We start from the raw sequence: 17,971 nt of genomic DNA, 5'->3' as shown, positions 1-17,971 counted from the left end.
TAGCTTACATTACTAGAACAACATGGAGCTCTCTGCCCAAGGTAATTGAAAAACAAAAAAAAAATCTAACTTCTGCCCATGTCCCTTGAGTATCTTCCCATTCGGATGCCTATAGAGTCTCCACATTTTATTGTCACGCAATGGAAGAGGCAGAGGGAGATTCTTCTGCTAGAGTTGGGCTGTAAGGAGAATCCCCAGGACCCCAGAATGGTGCCTGAAGATCTCTGAGTAGAAGAGAAGACTCAGCTACACTCAGCGGGAGAGAATGAGATGAGGTGATGGGACAGGCGTGAAGGGAATGGGATGGGGGGCTGGGGCCAACTGCATGGGGGGCAGAAACAGCCAGCAGTTCCTGAGCTCCTGTGGTTTTGGATGTTTTCCATATGTGATTTCTTCTAATCCTCACTTCATCAATATGTGAGAGACAGTACTATTACTCCTTTTTTATAGATAAGGAAATAGAAATGCAGAGAAGTTAACTATCAATTTCCCCCAAGGTTTTGTTATCCTGAAGCCACAGCTCAGTGACTTCAAAGCCTGTACCTTAAAACAAACAAACAAACAAAAAAAATCATACACCATTATTAGGTGTTACTAGACTACTAATGTGCATTTTGTCATAATATTATTGCCCTACACCTCTCTTGAAGGAGCTCTGGTGGCATAGTGTATTCCATGTCGGGCTTCTAACCAAAATGTCAGTTTTGTTTAGCAAATCTACCTGCTAGCTGCTCCATGGGAAAAAGATGAGACTTTCTTCTCCTGTAAAGATTCGCAGCCTCAAAAAGCCATGAGTCAGAATTGCATCAAAGGCAGTAGATTTGTTTTTTATTTTTAAATTTTTCTTTTATTATATTTCTAAATGTATTTGCCTCTTTAGTATCTAACTATATTCCAGTGACAATATTAAAGAAATCCTGAATTTGATGTTTTACTTGTTTTCTCTCTAACACCCCTTAAAAGACAACTTTTCTCTCATTGCCATTGAATTGGAACAGCCTCCCGGCAGACCCTCACTAGGGTTTCAGAGGCTGTAAATCACAGGACATGACTGCCGATCTTCCTCGTGTGGAGCCCCTGGTGGATTCAAACTGCCAGAGAGACGCCACCTTTGGATCGGCAGAGATACTCCCTGCAGATATGCCACCGTCGCTCAATCACCTGCTGCAGTGTAGTTGGTTCTAAGTCCCAGTGACGCTCCACTGGGTTCTGGAGGTTGTAAATCGTAATGAGAGGACACTTCTAGTGAAGTGCTTCTAGTGGATCTGACCAACTAAAATACACAGCCTTTTGGTTAACAGGCTAACCAAATTATGGCATCTGGTTTATGGATTTTGACATTTGGTTATGGACTGTGACATTTGGCTAGGGACTATGGATTATAACATTTTTACAAAGCTCATCCACGTAACACCTAAAATAATCTTTTGTGCTACAGGGGTACATAGGGCTCATTTTGAGAAATAGTGCTGGATAGCATAAATAATAAAGCAATGACAACAGTGACTTATCTGTTAATTATTGAGCGCACACCATATGCCAAGCACCAGACAAAGCAGCGTATTAGATACAACATGGGCTTTGCATTCAGCCCCAGATTTGAAACTCAGATCTATCAGTTCCTTGATGTGTGACCTTCAGCATTTTAGTTATCCCCTGTATCACAGTATCCTCACTTTTAAAATGGACACAATGATAGTATCCAACTTGTAGAATTGTTTTGGAAATTGTCATAATTGTTCTTGTGTACTGTAGAGTCAGAACCGACCCATAGTTGACCCTCTCGTGGGTTTTCAGAGGCAGTTAATCGCGTGGGAGGAGATTGCCCATCCTTCTCCTGCAGAGCTAAATTAGTCTAGTTAATAACATTTAGAGAAGTACCTGATGCATTGTAAGCGTTCTGCAGGTATTTAAATTCTTGGGATGTTCTCTAAATTCAGATAAGACATTTATTTAAGGTTGTATTTTGGCTCTTGTGTGCTTGTTTTAATTTATGTTAGCTTTAATTTTATCGTGCAGATGAACAACTGATGGTCTGCTCTTGGCTTTGTTCTGACTGATCGGATCGAATGTCTCCATTGTCTCCTTCCACAGATACAGATGATTTGATTTCTGTGTGTTGCGTTCAGTGAGGTCTGTGCAGATAGTTGCTGTTTATGTTTTTTTAAAAAGATATTTGCAATGAATAACTGCTAGTCATACACAGTTCTAGCATGCGATCTCTGACATCTTCTCTATCATCAAACCCCAAACATGTTTAAATGCAAAAGCAGACAGGAGGGAAATATAAAATTTGCAACTTCTTTGTGTGGAGGGTGCTGTGGGTCTTCAACACTACTGTCAGCTCTGGAGTATAGAAAACAGACACAAGACACAATCTCTGCCCTCTAGCAACTTATGTCTGGTTGGGGACACAGGTGGTGGTATTATCATAATCACCGCTCCTGGGCAGCATTCATTGTGTATTTACTGCCCATTGGTACTTCTTAGGGGGCTCTGGTGTGGAGTGCATAGAGAGTTACACTACTAACCTAAAGGTGGCCTGTTTGAAACTACCATCAGCCCCATGGGAGGAAGATGGGCAGTTTCCTCCCGTGTGATGTACCGCCTCTGAAAACCCACTGGAAGGTCAGCTATGAGTTGGTTCTGACTTGATGGTAATGAGTTTTGAGTTTAGGTGCTTCTTAAGGAAGCTGGTACTCATCTCATCTTACTTGGATCCACAATTAACACACTTGGTACCAACAGTCAGGAAATCAGGCAATGTATCCCATTGGGAAAGTCTGCAGTCAGGGGCCTCTCCAAATTACTGAGGTGTAATAATGTCAGTTTGAGGACTAAGGTACATCTGATTCAGGTCATTGTCTTTCTGATAACTGTCTATTCATCTGAGAGCTGGACAATGGATAAGGATGACAGAATAAGAATTAATGCCTTTGAGCTGTGGTGTTGGAGAAGAGCACTGAACATCCCATGCATAGCCAAAACAACAAACAAATATATCCTGGAGAAAGTGAGCGCTCCTTGGAGGCAAAGATGCTAAGGCTTCATCTCACATGCTTTGGGCATGTTGCTAAGAGGGGCTATTCTTTGGAAAGGGACATGATGCTCAGAAAGGCAAAGGGTCAGTGAAGGAAAAGAAGACCCTAAACCAGGTGGATTGACACGGTAACTGTTGCAATGGGCTCTAATGCATCAGGAAGTGTGAAAATGGCACACGACAGGACAGGGTTCATATCCGTTGTTCACTATGGGCCACTATGGATCATACTTGACTCAATGACACCTAACACTATAACAACAACTAAGAGTTTATGCTGAGTGACATATCTCAGTAACAAAAGGACATATACTGCATAATGACACTGCTATAAATAAAACAGGACTGACATGGAGGTTGGATGGGGGAAACTAAGAGCAGAGGGGATTTGAACACTGCATTGGGACAGATGGTAGAAAGAAATGTTTAAAAGGAATATGTTGTTGACTGACATCGAGTTGAGCATGACTCATAGTGACCCTATGAACAAAAGGCCAGAAGCCTTTCTATAACTATCATCATTTATTAAAGTTCATAGAGTTTCGAGAGGCATGTTGTTAAGGAAGTGGATGTCACTCCTGATTGCAACCAAAGAAATAAGATTATACATCATTTGTATGACAACAGTCCGGAATAAGAGGTACATAGCAAAGTGGATTGGAGAGGGGGAGGAAGGAGGAAACTATGCAACAATGAATGTTGGGGTGTTTTTTTTAAAGCCAACTGGAGGAAGTGGTAGGGAGGAAAATGTACAACAATGAATGAATGAATGAATGAAAAATTCAACTTTTCTGTAAACTTTCATTAAAATAATAATTTTTTTTACACCATGAGTTTCATATAAAAATCATAATTTATTTTTTTAAAATGAGCTCTGGTGTCACAGTGCATAGTGTATAGCATGCTGTGTTGCTGATAGGTCAGTATTTCAAGAGAGAGAGAAAACAGGGCAGTCTCCTCCTGTAAAAATTTATAGCCTTGGGAACCCAGCTGAGGGTCTTTATGAATCAGAACTGAATTGACAGTGACTTTTGACTTTGGGTGCATCTGAGTATTTGTTTCAGCCCATCTGAGCCTCACAGTAAACCCAGGCTGTAACATCTTGTATACCCCATTTAACATAGGAAGCGAAAGTACACTGAGGTGAGGTAACCTTCTGAAGAGTTGCCCAGATTCTCTCTCTCTCTCTTTTTTTAATGCCCTTCACCCACGCATGATATAATGAAGTGATTAATTAATCAGGTAGAGAAAAAGAGAGGGCATTTAAAAAAGGTTGGAGAATTAGGGAGAAGGTATGGGGAAGCTTTCAAATGGATAGGTGTTTTAAGATAAATCTTGGAACATGGACAGGGTGGCTAGTTGGAACAAAGGGAGGCATCAGGTAAAAGTAGACAAGTGCCACTCCCGAGTGAGACTCTTTAAACACAAGCTCTTTTCCTCCACATGCTTTGTCATCCACAGAATGGAAAATGTACTCTAAAAATGTCTGCAAAGGTAGCTCAGATAGAGTCATTTGGGCTCATTCTTTCCAAGCTTGAATGTCCTTACCCTCAGAAACAAGTTCAGTGTCTTTAAAGAGAAAATAGAGCCCATACATACATACATACTGTGGAACATAAAGAAGCAAAAGCCACAGCATGTGGTGTGGATAATCTAGCCTCACAGAGTGAACAGACCCATGACAAGTGGCAAAGGACCACTGTTTTCAAAAGTTCTCAAGTATGAACTCCGTGGGGACACATCTTTTGTAAAGTAAACCATTAATTTATATTTTGGAAAATATATCCTTAACTCCTGAGACTTGCAAAACAAGTTGCTCATGTGTAAATGATGTTTTTGCTGTTACAGTCACATCTTTCTGTACCAGGTCATTTTATCTCCCTTCAGTCCTGTGTTCTAACACGTGCTGACCACTCCCACTATGCAGGGGCTCTGGGGCTCTGGACAGATGCTGTCATGGATCTAAGAAGCTAAGACAGCTGAACAGGAACTGAAGGACAACACACACACACACACACACACACACACACACACACACACAAACAGACACACAACTAGAGTCACAGTCAAAAGACAGGGCAGACAGGATGACCCTGACTACTTTCCAAAAAGCAGATATGGCTGAGTTAGCGAAGTCTAACCACACCTCTGAGGAAGCAGTGGGTCGGCATCTTTGTGTTGAGGAGTGGTGTTTACTTTCACAAGGGAGGTAGATAAGAAAACTGCTCATTGAGTCAGCTATGCCTGGGTTTGAATCTCAGTTTCATCATATATTAGCTGATGGACCCTTGGGGACATAATTTACCTATACTTTCTCATCTGTAAAATACGTATGTTAATAATAACACCTCATTAGCTTACTGCAAGGATTACAGAATGGTGTATAGTACACACATCTCAAAAATTCATTACTGAGTAAATAAGGAAATTATTATTCAGTAAATAATAGTGTATAAAGAAATGCTGTCTGAATGGATACTGTTCATTCTTCTTGTGCTTGGGCCCTGCTGTGTTGGTTTCCACTCATGTTCAACCCTGTGTACAATGAACAAAACCACTGCCTGCCCTGAGCCCTTCTCTGTCATGCTGTCCTTCAGTCTATCGCTGCCGCCACCCTGGTGAGCGAATCGCATTGAAGGTCTTGCTCTTTGTCAGTGACTTTCTGCTTTACCAAGCGTTGGCCCCTCTGAGAACACACTCAAAGCTCGTGAAACAAAGTCTCACCAGCTTGCTCATTCTGACTGTACTTCTTCTAAGACAGATTTCTTTGTTCTTTTGGTGGTCCATGATAGATTGAATATTCTTCACAATCACTATCATTCAAATGCATCAATTGGGTTTTTTTAGGTTTGTTTTTCTTGTTTTTGTTTTTCCTTAACCTTATTTATGATCTGACTTTCGTCTGCATGTGAAACCATCGATAACACTGTGGGTCAAATCAGGGGCACCTTGATTCTGCAGATAAGAGGCATATTGTATAAGATTTGTGTATCATTGGGCAAATGCAGGATTTATTCAGAGGTTTTTATCTTCCTAGAAGTATTAAAGTATCCAGACAAGACCTGGTGGGTTTTGTTTGTTTGTTTGAAGGAGGCTGCTCTTGGCCAATCAGTGCACTGCAGAATTTATCATAGTCCTGAAGGGAGCGTGACCCTTGCTCTTTTGGTGTGAAGTGAAAACAGGCTTGATTCTAGAAGCAGCAGGAGAGGAAGGATTAGGAAGTGCTGAGAATGAGGAAGTCTTGGGGGAAATGTCAGTGGCCAAAATGATCTCTCCTTTCAGCAGCCACTACAAGGAGCCCCACCTGGCACCTTCCCCTGGGCCATGACCTCTCCCCTGTGCCTGCATGATGGCTCAGAATGAGGGAGCAGTCATCAGGGTCGGGTTACCAGTGGGCATGACGTCAGGGCGGCCCCCAGCTCCTAAGAGCCCCGTGCTCATGCTGGCCGGGAGAGAGGCAGCAGCTGCGCCCAGTGCTCTGAGCCCTCCACTGTCTGGTCTGAGGCTCTGGGAGAAGCAAAAGGGCTGTAGATGGATCCCTGAGTCCCTGTGTGGTGCAAATGATGCTCTTGACTGGTAACGGAAAGGTTGGAGGTTCATGATCACCCAGAGTGACCTCAGGAGAAGAGCCTGGAGATCTACTTCTGAAAACCAAGCCGTTGAAAACCCTGTGGGGCGCAGTTACACCCCAACACAAATGGGGTCACCGGAAATCAGAGGCAACTGGACAGCAACTGCTTTCGGACAGATGGATCCAGGGCTGCCCTTCCACCTTCCTATTGAGTTCTCTTAGTTGGATTGTTGCCATTCTCCACTTTCCATGGGAGCTAGGAGCAGAGGAGTGGAGCTCGGAGTTCCTGGGGTGAGGGTACAGAAATGTGGGTTGTTGAGTGAATAAAAGACTTCAGATTTCTGGGATGGTTCCTGCTGATGGTGGATTGAAGGTAGAAGGATATCTTGGAAGGAACAGAATTTGTGATCAGATCCCAGGTTAAATTCTAGATCTAGCCTTTACCATGAAACCATAAATTAATGGCTTCTTTTCTTTGAGCCTCAGTTTATCATCTGAGTAATGGGAATAAGGACACTTTTTAGGGATTATCTTTAAAGGATGAAATGAGAAAGCACGAAGCCTGTCTGGTGCTTAGTGAGAGCTTAATATATGGCACCCTGCAAGTGTTCCCAATGATAAAACTGCTAATTAGCCAGTGGATAATAGATAATGTTTAGTATGGTCTAGATTGTGCCAATCAGCTCTTTCAAATTTTTGTTTGAAGGGTGTGTAGAGCAGTTTTTCGGACCGGGGTAGATGCACCTTACCATTTTGGGGCTTTACAGCCAGTGTCCTCATTGTGCAGACACGGGCAATGAGGCCCGGCATTATCACACCCAGAGTGGTAAAGCCAGGATGAAGTCTCAATCCAGGTCCTATAGAATCACTTGTCATTTTCTGACCGCTCAGGATGTTCTCAGACTCTGGACATTTGAATGTGTGGTTTCCTTTGCCAAGAGCACGATGTCAACAACAGTACTGAGTGACTTGTCCTCCTTTTAAGATTCAGATGGAAGCTACCTCCTCTGAAAAGTCTTCTTTGATACACTCCTTCAACCAACTGGGCTCGTTGAGCTGGCCTCCATGGTGGCTCTTCTCTTGAATTGTGAAGACCTATTTCCTGGTTGGCTCTGCTTCTTGACTAAGCTTTTTAGGAAAAAGCCTAAGTCTTGTGTTTTGTGTTTCTGGCCTCATGCCTGCCACATTGTAGGCAGTCGAGAACTACTCATCAAATGAATCAATGAGAGAGTGAACAAATGGCAATCATAAAGGGTGGTGCCCATGGTTGTAGCTTTCACCAAAAGACTCCTGCTGGCTCCATTAAATAGATGGTGGGTTCCCAGACCATCTGTTCTCACGAACTTCTCTGCTTCCTTCTGAGATGTTCTTTTTTTGTAGTTCAGAGCGCACCTACTGCCTACGAGATCTCTCAGATGAGAACAAACTCTCATTCAGTGAGACTTGGTGGAATCTGACCTTCAGAATGTGTATTTCAGCCCTTGCAGCTTTCCTGTGGCTTTGTCCTTGGATTACGCCCTTATAGGGACTGTGTTCCCAGAAGACGCATTAGCAGAGACATCATTATATTGCACCCCAGAGCCTAATACAAGTAACCCTAATGTACATTCATTCATTCACTCATACAGTCATTCAACATGTTCCTCGTTCCATTAGGACACGTAATCATAAAATGACTCTATATAACTTTATCACTCACAGAGCTCTGATGTCACTCAGAGAAAGCAATTAGATTTTCCCAAGGGCCAGATTTGGGGGTCAAGAGGGCAGTTTGATGGAGCACTGACAGCTTCAAAATACACAATAGACTACCGAAGTATTATGTCCCCTTGTCAACATATATACATCCCCCAATGCCTGGTGGCGTTCTCAGAAATACAGCTGCTCTCTTCACTCTCCTACACTAAGGATTAGCCAGTCTGACGCAGCAGTCTTGTAGGATCTGAAACCTTGAGATTGGTGGTCACACTAATGTTGCTTTTATGTAGACACAAATCAGCAAGTTTTTGCTTATTCATCTCTTTTTCTCAGCAAAAAAGGTAGGGTGTTGAATGAGGCCCTGCTGCAACCAGAATTGTAAGAATCTGGCCCCAGGATGTGTATGACCTTGGAAGTGTTTTTTCACTATCTAACATCTGAGTTGTTTCATCTGTATGATGGGGATAATAATCTGAATCTTCCCTTCTTTCTAACTTGTTTTTAAGATTAAATGAGGTCCAGTTTGTCGCTTACGGTTAAATGTGTTACTTACATGTATATACCAGGCTCTGTTCTCATTTCTATCTTATAAGTAAAGGACCCAAGACTCCGGGAGATTGAGTGCTTTGCCAAGCCACACAGTACATAAGTGACAGAGCATGGATTTGCTGTCTATCTGACCCCAGAACCTAAGCTTTTAATTACTATACCATGTACTGTTGCAGAGTTTGGCTGTGTTATATTGAACAAGTAATTTCCCTCTTTGGTCTTTTGTTGTGCCATGTGGAAATGGGATTCTTTGTTGTCCCTTGCAACTCCAAACTCTGGTTATGTATTGAAAAAGGACACACAGACACACCACCTGACTGCTTTCTTCTGAGTCTGGTCTCTGAGCATGGAAAGATGTGGCCATTTGCAAACTCAAACTGGGAGAGTGTGCAGGAGGAGTCAGCAGATTGTAACGTTCATCTAAATAGCAAAGCTGAGCCTGCCTAAGTGGGAAATGGATGTTGAAATACAAAGGCAGTTAGCAGGGTCCTTGGAGGTTTCAGCAGGATGTAATTATGGTTCTTTAAAAAAAAGGCTTGCATATGTTTTTGAGCAAACTTAACAGATGCCCGGATGTCATGTCTGTATTCTTTAGGGAGTCTAGAATGACTGATTCTCTACAGCAAGTTTGCACAGCACATTGGAACGACCCATTGCAAATCAATTCCTAGGGTGCAGTTTAATGAAAGCTTTCATTGATGATTCAGATTAATAATCTAAAAACCTTTCTAAAATGACCACAACTTCATTTCTGCCTGGTTTGCTTCAGGTTGATAAAGCTAGATGGATAGTCCTCCCTGTTGTTAGCGTTTAATAGGATTCCTTTTAAAAAAGAAATCCTTAGCCATGCCTGTTTACAGTGGTGGAGGGCTTTAATGCTGCGCCGTTCATTTCCTCATACAATATTATTCAAAAACTTTGTGACTTCCTTAGAGATTTCTTCGAGCAATGTGCCCTAGACAGATTGCTTGTTAGTTTGGTACTATTTTATTGTAAGATTAAGTGCATATTGATTCCAGATAATCAATGCCCAGTTAAGGCAACTCAGGGGTCATTCTGGCATACTGTATCAGGAAGTCTCTGGGAAGCCTTGTCCTCCCGTGTCATATTGACACATCAGAAAAATCATAAGATAACAAGTCTCGTTTCCTCTAGAGGGTAACTTGACGTTGCTGTTCTCACAGAAGTTCTAACCAGTCTGATAACTTTCCAGTGGAACCTTCTGAATCAAGCGGCTCTTGTTACTGAGATCTGGCTGCAGGCTCCTGTGAGCTCTGCTTGGTATTGGCTGCTTTGGGAGTCAGAGTTGTTCCTGATAACAAGAAGCAGTTGAACATAGAGGCTCTGCAAGTGTCTGTTTTGCACCAAATGTCAGCTTTTGAGTAGCCTCTAACTATTCATAAACCTCATCATTTCATGTCATTGATTCTTGCTTCTCCCCATTGGCTCTCTGATTGGCCTGTTTCCCACATCCCCTAATTGTGTTGGTCACCCCCACGACCTTTCCTTTGCTGAACCTGATTAGTAATGGACTCTACACATTTCTCTGTTGCATCAAATACCAATTTGGACAGGATGGGTGAAAGAATGGCTAACGAGCAAATGGATTAGTCTTATTTGACAAGGGAAGAGAAGAAGCTGCGTTTTGCTCAGCAAATTTTTGTCCAACTCCGTAGCAGCATCTGATTCTAATTATCTCAGTTCTGCTCTTGTGCAGGTGAGAGTTTGTCACCTGATACTGAGTGATTCTGGACAGTAAAAGACACAGCTTTATGACAAGTGTCTGCCCACTCCTCAGACATTTCTGCTAGAGGTGAGGGTAAAGGGAGAGTTACTACAATACGGGTTGGGATATTCATTAGGGGAGGAAGGAAGGGCAAGAATAATTTACTCTCTCCTTGTAACTTTCTTTGTGTCCTGAAATGGCCTGGGAATGTGCTAAGTCAGAGGAGGAATGACCGAGCCTGGGGTTGTGTAACCACCGAGAAGAGTATGGCGCCCGATATCGCTGGCTTCCCACCATACCAAGATACATCATTTGCAGTTGCTTTGAAGGCCAGATTTGCTGACAGTTAATGCAAGGGGACACGCGCCAGGAGATGTGGCTTCCAAGGCTGTGTAACAGCAGCCAGCTGGGCTCTCCAGCTCAGCACTGGGAGGAATCCATGATTTCCTAGGGATAGTGCGCTTTCCTGGCTGGTGACTTCGAAGCTGCTGGTGACCTCACAGAACGCCAGGGAAGGAAATATCCTTGATATCAATTAATCCAAGCCCCCATTTTATAGATGGAAAACATCTAGGGCTCTACGGTGTCAAGGGACTTGCTCAGTGTCACACGTAAGTCCACTTCTATGATCTCCCTCGTTATTAGGGGAGAATGATAGGGAGAAGTAACCGCACCAACTGAGATCCATCCAGCACCTACTATGTACCAGACCCCCACACTCTTTGACTTGATCTTTAGGTTAAAGCCCATCAGTCTGTGCTGCGGATTATCTTTATATACAGGTGGGGCATTGCAGTTTGCAGAGAGCTAAGTCCTTTGCAGAGGCGCCACCACTCGGATCCTCACTGTCTGACACCAGAGTGTGCATTCTCAACCATGACATTATTTTACAGCCCCCAGCCCCCAATGATTCCAGTTTTACTCCTTCCCATCTTGCAGGTGAGGAAACTGAGGTAGAAAAGGGAATCAACTTAATACAAGAACACAAAAGTCACCCAATGCCTGGCGCACAGTAAGTGCTCAGTATGCATGAGCTCTTTGGAAGAACAGTAGCAGTAACATTTCCTATGATCTCTCTCTTTCGAGTGCAATAAAATGAAACATCGGTGCAGGACCATGCACTATTTAGCTCTGTTGCACTTGAACAGTTAGTGGAATTGGTTATTGTTATTGGAAGTCAATGGAGCTAACGCTTACAGAGCACTTGCTGAGTGCCTGGTATTGCTCTGTGTTCTTTGTAAGCAATCTCTTTTTTAAGTTTCATAGCAGTCTTAGAAGCTTGGTCTCAGTAAATTTAGGAAACTGGAGCCCATAGATGTTAAGATTAGCCTGCCAGTGTTTTATAGTTAGTAAAGATCCAAATTGAAGCAGTTCAACTCCAAAATTCAGCTGTTCTAATTGAAGAGTGACCTACCATCTCTTAATGCATCATCATCCCCATTTCCGTATCTCCATCACCCTCATACTCACTCTGTAGGGGAGCTCTAGTTGGCCTAGTGACTTAGAATTGTAAACCCAAAGGTACTTTGTTCAAATCCACCAGCAACTCTGCAGGAGAAAGATAATCTCCTCCCATGCGATTTACTGCCTCTTAAAACCTGCATGAGGGTCAGCTGTGAATCAGATCCTAATCAATGGTACATAACAACACCTCATTCGGAATGCAAGGCATTAGGAAACTCATTTTGGTTTCTGCCGCAAAATGCATCTCATACTTTCTGGAAAGTCACTTCTCTTTTCTTTGTTTCCTCCTTTGTGACAGAGAGGTGTTGCTGTTGTGGGGTCCTGTCAAGTGGATTTTCCCCAGATCTTTCTCCTAGACAGTTGCTGGCTACATTCGAACTCCTAAACTTTTAACCATTTAACCATTCTGTTTGGCCACCAGGTCTACGCGTTTATGCCACAGGATCTGAGGCAGTGAAGGTGCTTGTGCACCCCTGACAGAAAAGTGCTGAACAGGGGATTATTGGGATTCTTTCCATGAGGTGCCTTTATCCTTTAAGGTCTGGAAACTTTCTCTGTTGCTTCATCTGCCTAGATTGCCAGTGGAGGGTCCACATTTGTTGTGAGTTAGATGACAGCTGGGTTTGTGTTTTCTTCAGATGGAGCGTGGCCTGAATATGAAACGGCTGTCAGCAAGACCCTTTTCCCTGCTGGCTCAGAGAGACAGCTGAGCTGGACTGGCCACACTCCCTCCAGATGTCTGGGGTTGCTGGGACCTCCAACTTTGGGTCCCTGTCTTGTTTGTGTGGGAGCCCATTGGAAACACTGGCTCTCATTTTCAAATCCTGTTCCACTTTCATAAAACCTTGGGCAGGCCCAGGCTTGAGAGGTATAGATGGGAAGCGAGAGTGAGCAGTGCCCACACAAGACCTCAGGCCTCAGGACCTCTGGCACAATCAGTAGTGTATTCTAGATGTTCCCTTGCATGTGGTTACTTGGGGCGCTGGTATTTCAAAGGAAGCCATGTTCATCTGAACCAACAACAAACAACTTCTTACTGTGAAATCAGAACCAACTCCTAGCTAACCAGACAGTGCGTTTTCTGAGGCTGTAAATTACATGGGAGGAGATTGACCATCTCTGTCCTGTGGCACAGCTGGTGGATTCGAACTGCCTAACTTTGGGCTGGTAGTGTAACTTCCTAGTGACTACACCACCAGAACTCCCTACCCTGAACCAGTCTCATAGTGGTTATTTTGTGGGTAGAACACTGCTGGCATATAGTCCACAGGAAGTCATGCTACTAACCCTTTCTGGCAGTTCAAATTTTTAGGTTATAATAAAGATAGATCTTGCTCAGTTGTTCAAATTGCAAAACTCAATATTTGCATTTCATAGCAATTAGGGCAAATGCAATTGACAGCAACATGATGATGTATTATGACCATAACTTTACTATACTTATCGCCAGTCTGTTTTCCTCCCTGAACACATGCTTTTCTGACTTCAAGCATAATTTTGTCCTCTTATTATTTACTCTGTATACACCACTTTGGCACCCACACACGTTGTCAGCTCCAGAGAATGACTATTGCTATTTAGGAATCCAAATACCAGATGCATCTAAAGATAAGCTTTCTTAGAAGGCTACAGACATAATTATCTGCTTTTTAAAAAACCCATATCCTTGTACTCGCTGGTGGCTGATCTGCTCCAGTGCCTGGAATGTGGTGCTGGGATGAGCCGTCAGGGGGCCAGGGGATCAGATGGTGGGGACATTTGATGCATTCTTGAGTGATACATGAGTCAGGAGCATCTTCAGTTGGTTGGTCACAGAAGCAGCCACTTGTTTTGAAGCTTTATGGTGTCACTATTTCTTAATACATTTAATGGGAAGAAATACTTGAGTAACCCAGCAAAAGTCTTTGGGGCTAGATGAACTCCTTTTCAAAAGATCATCTGTCTTCTATCTTTAGAAGAAACTCATTGTTATTAGCTGCTGTTGGGTTTGTCCTGTCATATAATGGTCCTATATGTATCCGAGTAGAACTGAGCTCTATATGGGTTTTGGTGGATGTTTCTTTTGAAGTAGATCACCTGACCTTTCTTCCAAGGCACTTCTGTGGATAGATTTGAACATTTTGATTAGTAGTGGTGCCTGTTGACTATTTTGCTTTCCCAGGGATTCCTTTTAAGAAGCCTGCTTTTTGGAAACAGCATAAATACCAAGACAGCGCCAAATCTGGGAATACTTAATCTTTCCCTGAATTTTGACAGCTTGTGTGACAGTTTCACCATGTCCTATTACCTAACTTTCCTGTTCTATTGTCTCATCTCTATGAATCTGGTTGCTGTTGTGAATTGTTGTCAGAACCGACTCATGACCCTCTACCAGCTTCCAGAGGCAGTTAATTGCACAGAAGAGTGCCCATCTTTCTCCTGCAGAGCAGTTGGTAGATTTCAACCATGTACCTTTGCCTTCACAGTGCAATTACCTACCACTAAGCCACGAAAGCTCACCTTATTTCTCTTTACCAGGACCTTTTGTCACCCCTTCAGATTCACAGCCCTTCATGGCCACAAGGGCCAACTTTGATCATATATCTGGATCCTTCTGTTTGGATGCTGACTCCCTCCTGGCTTCCCACCTGCATTCCTACTTTGTTTACCCTAACAAATCAGCAGGACTAGAGCACAGACCCCCTTCTCTTTAGTCACTCTGAAAATCTCTCCTAGACGTAGATGTTTCTCATGTGCCCCACCTTCCTCCAAACTCTAGCCCAAAGCTGGACACTATAAGCACTCAGGAGAGACTCACCCAACTTTGGTTTGTGTCAATCAGTTGTTCTCTCTGGGACCTCATCAGCTCCACAGATCCAGATAAAAATTCTTTCTCCCAGGATGTTATATCAGGGGACCTCTGTAACATCACAGTCTCTCTGCTGCAGTCCCCCAAAGTCAGACCCTTCCTGAGGAGGGCTGGGCACAGACTGGGGAACACAGTGCTGGGCAGAGAGACCACACAGCTAGAAATCAGAGTGATGCATTTGTGCTTCTGTCCCTTCCATTCTAGCAAAAGTCTTCCAAGGTTATTCTTTTTAATATGTCCCTTCCCCACCTCCTACCTAAGCTCATGTTCTTCATCAACCTCTAGCCTCTCATGCCTATTAAATTAGATATTAGAAATATCCCTCAAGCTATGTGGTTCCAGGTTCAGTTTAGAGAGTGTGCATGATCCATCAGATACTGTGGTTTGGATGGACCTGGATTTATTTTCAGAATTACTTGAAAGTCATTTGTTTTCATTGGGCAGGGGTTCAGGTCTTGTCCCTGCCCAGGAGAACTCTAAACTGCCACAGAATATCTCCACAAGATAACCTTAAATGAGTTTTCTGCTCCTTGTTGATAAACAGATAGCCCTTTCTTCTTGTCCAGCCTCTGCTGAATCCCTGAGACATGATGGTGAAGGTTGGGAGTAAACAGATTTGGCTGCGTTGGGGAGCTGGTCACCAGGGCTACTTTGAATGTTGTTGCCACCAGTGACCCCTTCATTGACCTCAGCTGTGTTTTCCAATTTGATTTTACCCATGTCAAGTTCAGTGGCACTGAGAATGCCAAGGGCGAATGAGAATGAGAAGCTTGGTGGGAAAACCAGCATTATTTTCCAGAGCGAGATCTCACCAATATCAAGTGGGGTGATGCTGGTGCTGTGTATGTTGTGGAGTCCACTGGTGTCTTCACGACGTTGGAGAAGCCTGGGGTTCACTGGAAGGGTGATGCCAAACAGGTACTCATCTCTCCCCTTCTGCCGATGGCCCTGTGTTTGTGATGGGCGTTAACCAGGAGAATTATGACAACTCTCTTAAGATTGTTATCAATGCCTCCTGCACCATTAACTGCTTGGCCCCCGGGCAAGGTCATACATGACTTTAGCATCATAGAGGGACTCATGACCACAGTCCAGGCCATCACTACCACCCACAAGACTGTGGATGACCCCTCTGGAAAGCTGTGGCATGATGGCAGTGGGGCTGCCTGAAAAACATCATCCCTAAATCTACTGGTACTGCCAAGGCCATGGGCAAGATCATCCCTGAGGTGAATGGGAAAATTACTGGCATCGCTTTTCATGTCTCCCCTTTCAATGTGTCAGTCATGGATCTGATTTGCTGTCTGGAGAAAGCTGCCAAATATGGTAACGTCAAGAAAGTAGTAAAGCAGGCATCAGAAAGGCTGTTAAAGGGCATCCTGGAATACACTGAAGACCAGATTGTCGCCTATGACTTTAACAGTGACATCTGCTGTTCCACCTTTGATTCTGGGGCCCCTGTTACCCTGAATAATCACTTTGTCAAACCTGTTTCCTTGTATGGCAATGCATTTGGCTATAGAAAAAGGGTGGTCTACTTGATGGTTCACATGATCTCCTAGAAAGAATAAGAGCCTTCTTGACCACCAGCCCCAGCAGTAGGCACCAGCAATAGCATTAGAAGAGAGAGAGATACCCAGCTGTGACAGGGGAATCCTTGCCCCAACTTGATACGCAGTTTTCATCCAGAGCCCCTGAGAAAGGGGAGGGGCTTAGAAAGCTCATCTTAACATGTACTATCAATAAATACACTGTTGTTGTTGTTGTTGTTATGTGCCGTCAAGTTGTTTCCGACTCATAGCGACCCTATGCACAACAGCCCTAAACCCTGCTCTATCCTGCGCCAACCGCACTGCCTCTGACACACCCATCCCGATTACCCCAGTCACTGAATCTATCCATCTCATAGAGGGTCTTCCCCTCCTGCGCCGTCCCTTCACCCTCCCAAGCATGATGTCCCTCTCCAAGGACCCGTCCCTCCTGGCAACATGTCCAAAGTATGTCAGACGAAGCCCCAGAATCCTTGCCTCCAAGGAGTAGCTTGGTTTAATCCTCTCCAAGATGAATCTGTTTGTTTTCCTGGCAGTCCATGGTACATTCAGTACCCTTCTCCAGCACCACAGCTCAAAAGCATCCACTCTCCTTCTGTCCTCCCTAGTCATTGTCCAACTCTCTGATGCATAACAAGCGATTGCAGATACCATGGCCTGTATCAGCCGCACCTTAGTCTCCAGAGAGACACTGTTGCTCCTGAGTACCTTTGAGAGGTCCCTAACAGCAGACTTTCCCATCGCGATACGCTTTTTGATTTCCTGACTGCTGGTGCCAAGAGTGTTGACTGTGGAGCCGAGCAAACTGAAGCTGTGAACACTCTCAATCTCTTCGTCATCCATCCTGATGCTGCCAATTGGTCCAGTGGCGAGAATCTTTGTCTTCTTGACATTGAGTCTCAGTCCATACTGAAGGCTGCAGTCCTTGACCCTTTACAGCAAGTGCATGAGGTCCTCCTCAGTTTCAGCAAGCAGGGTTATAAAGTACACTACACTCAGAAAAAAATCCTATATTATTATCACTTGACATTCCTATCACTGTTATTTGGTTTTGATTTTTTTTTTAAATCTTTGCATGATGATCCTGGGGCATGTGTGTTTATGATATCTTTACCAGACATTTCCCCCCAACATTATTTTCTTATTAAAAATACAAATATCATTGTCCATATCTTGGTAGGGAAATTGAAGGAGGTTTTAGGAGCAACTAGGCAAAAGACTGAACATTGGCAAGTATAACCTGTTACTTAGATAAATGGCAAAATTTAGCTGTGGACACTTTCTTTTTTTAAATGATTTTTAATTCAAGTTTACAGAAATTTTCAATTTCCATTCATTTATTGTTGCACTTTTCTCCCTGCCCACCCCTCCCCCCTCTTTGAAAAGTAAAATTCTTTCATTGTTATAAAATCCCTTCCCCCAAGTCCACTCCACTATGCTGCTTTCATTCTGGACTCCTATCATGACAATAATACCTAATAATATATCCCTTTTAAACAGTTCTCTCCCTCATCTGTTTCAATGC

At 43.5% G+C, this 17,971-nt stretch overlaps 1 protein-coding gene and 1 pseudogene across 1 annotated transcript in view; both read left to right on the top strand.

The window, feature by feature from the left end:
• NAV2 (neuron navigator 2) overlaps window positions 1-17,971 on the top strand; it is a 948,472-nt gene that overhangs the window by 13,783 nt on the left and 916,718 nt on the right. The gene's annotated exons all lie outside the window — the stretch shown is intronic.
• LOC102851012 lies at window positions 6,438-16,467 on the top strand (annotated as a pseudogene).

Source organism: Elephantulus edwardii, unplaced genomic scaffold (assembly GCF_000299155.1).
Source record: "Elephantulus edwardii isolate Elephantulus edwardi_28Jun2011 unplaced genomic scaffold, EleEdw1.0 scaffold00109, whole genome shotgun sequence".
In the NCBI taxonomy this organism is placed as follows: domain Eukaryota; kingdom Metazoa; phylum Chordata; class Mammalia; order Macroscelidea; family Macroscelididae; genus Elephantulus; species Elephantulus edwardii.
The sequence above is the reverse complement of the archived record's forward strand: the minus strand, read 5'-3'. Positions and strand labels throughout refer to the sequence as shown.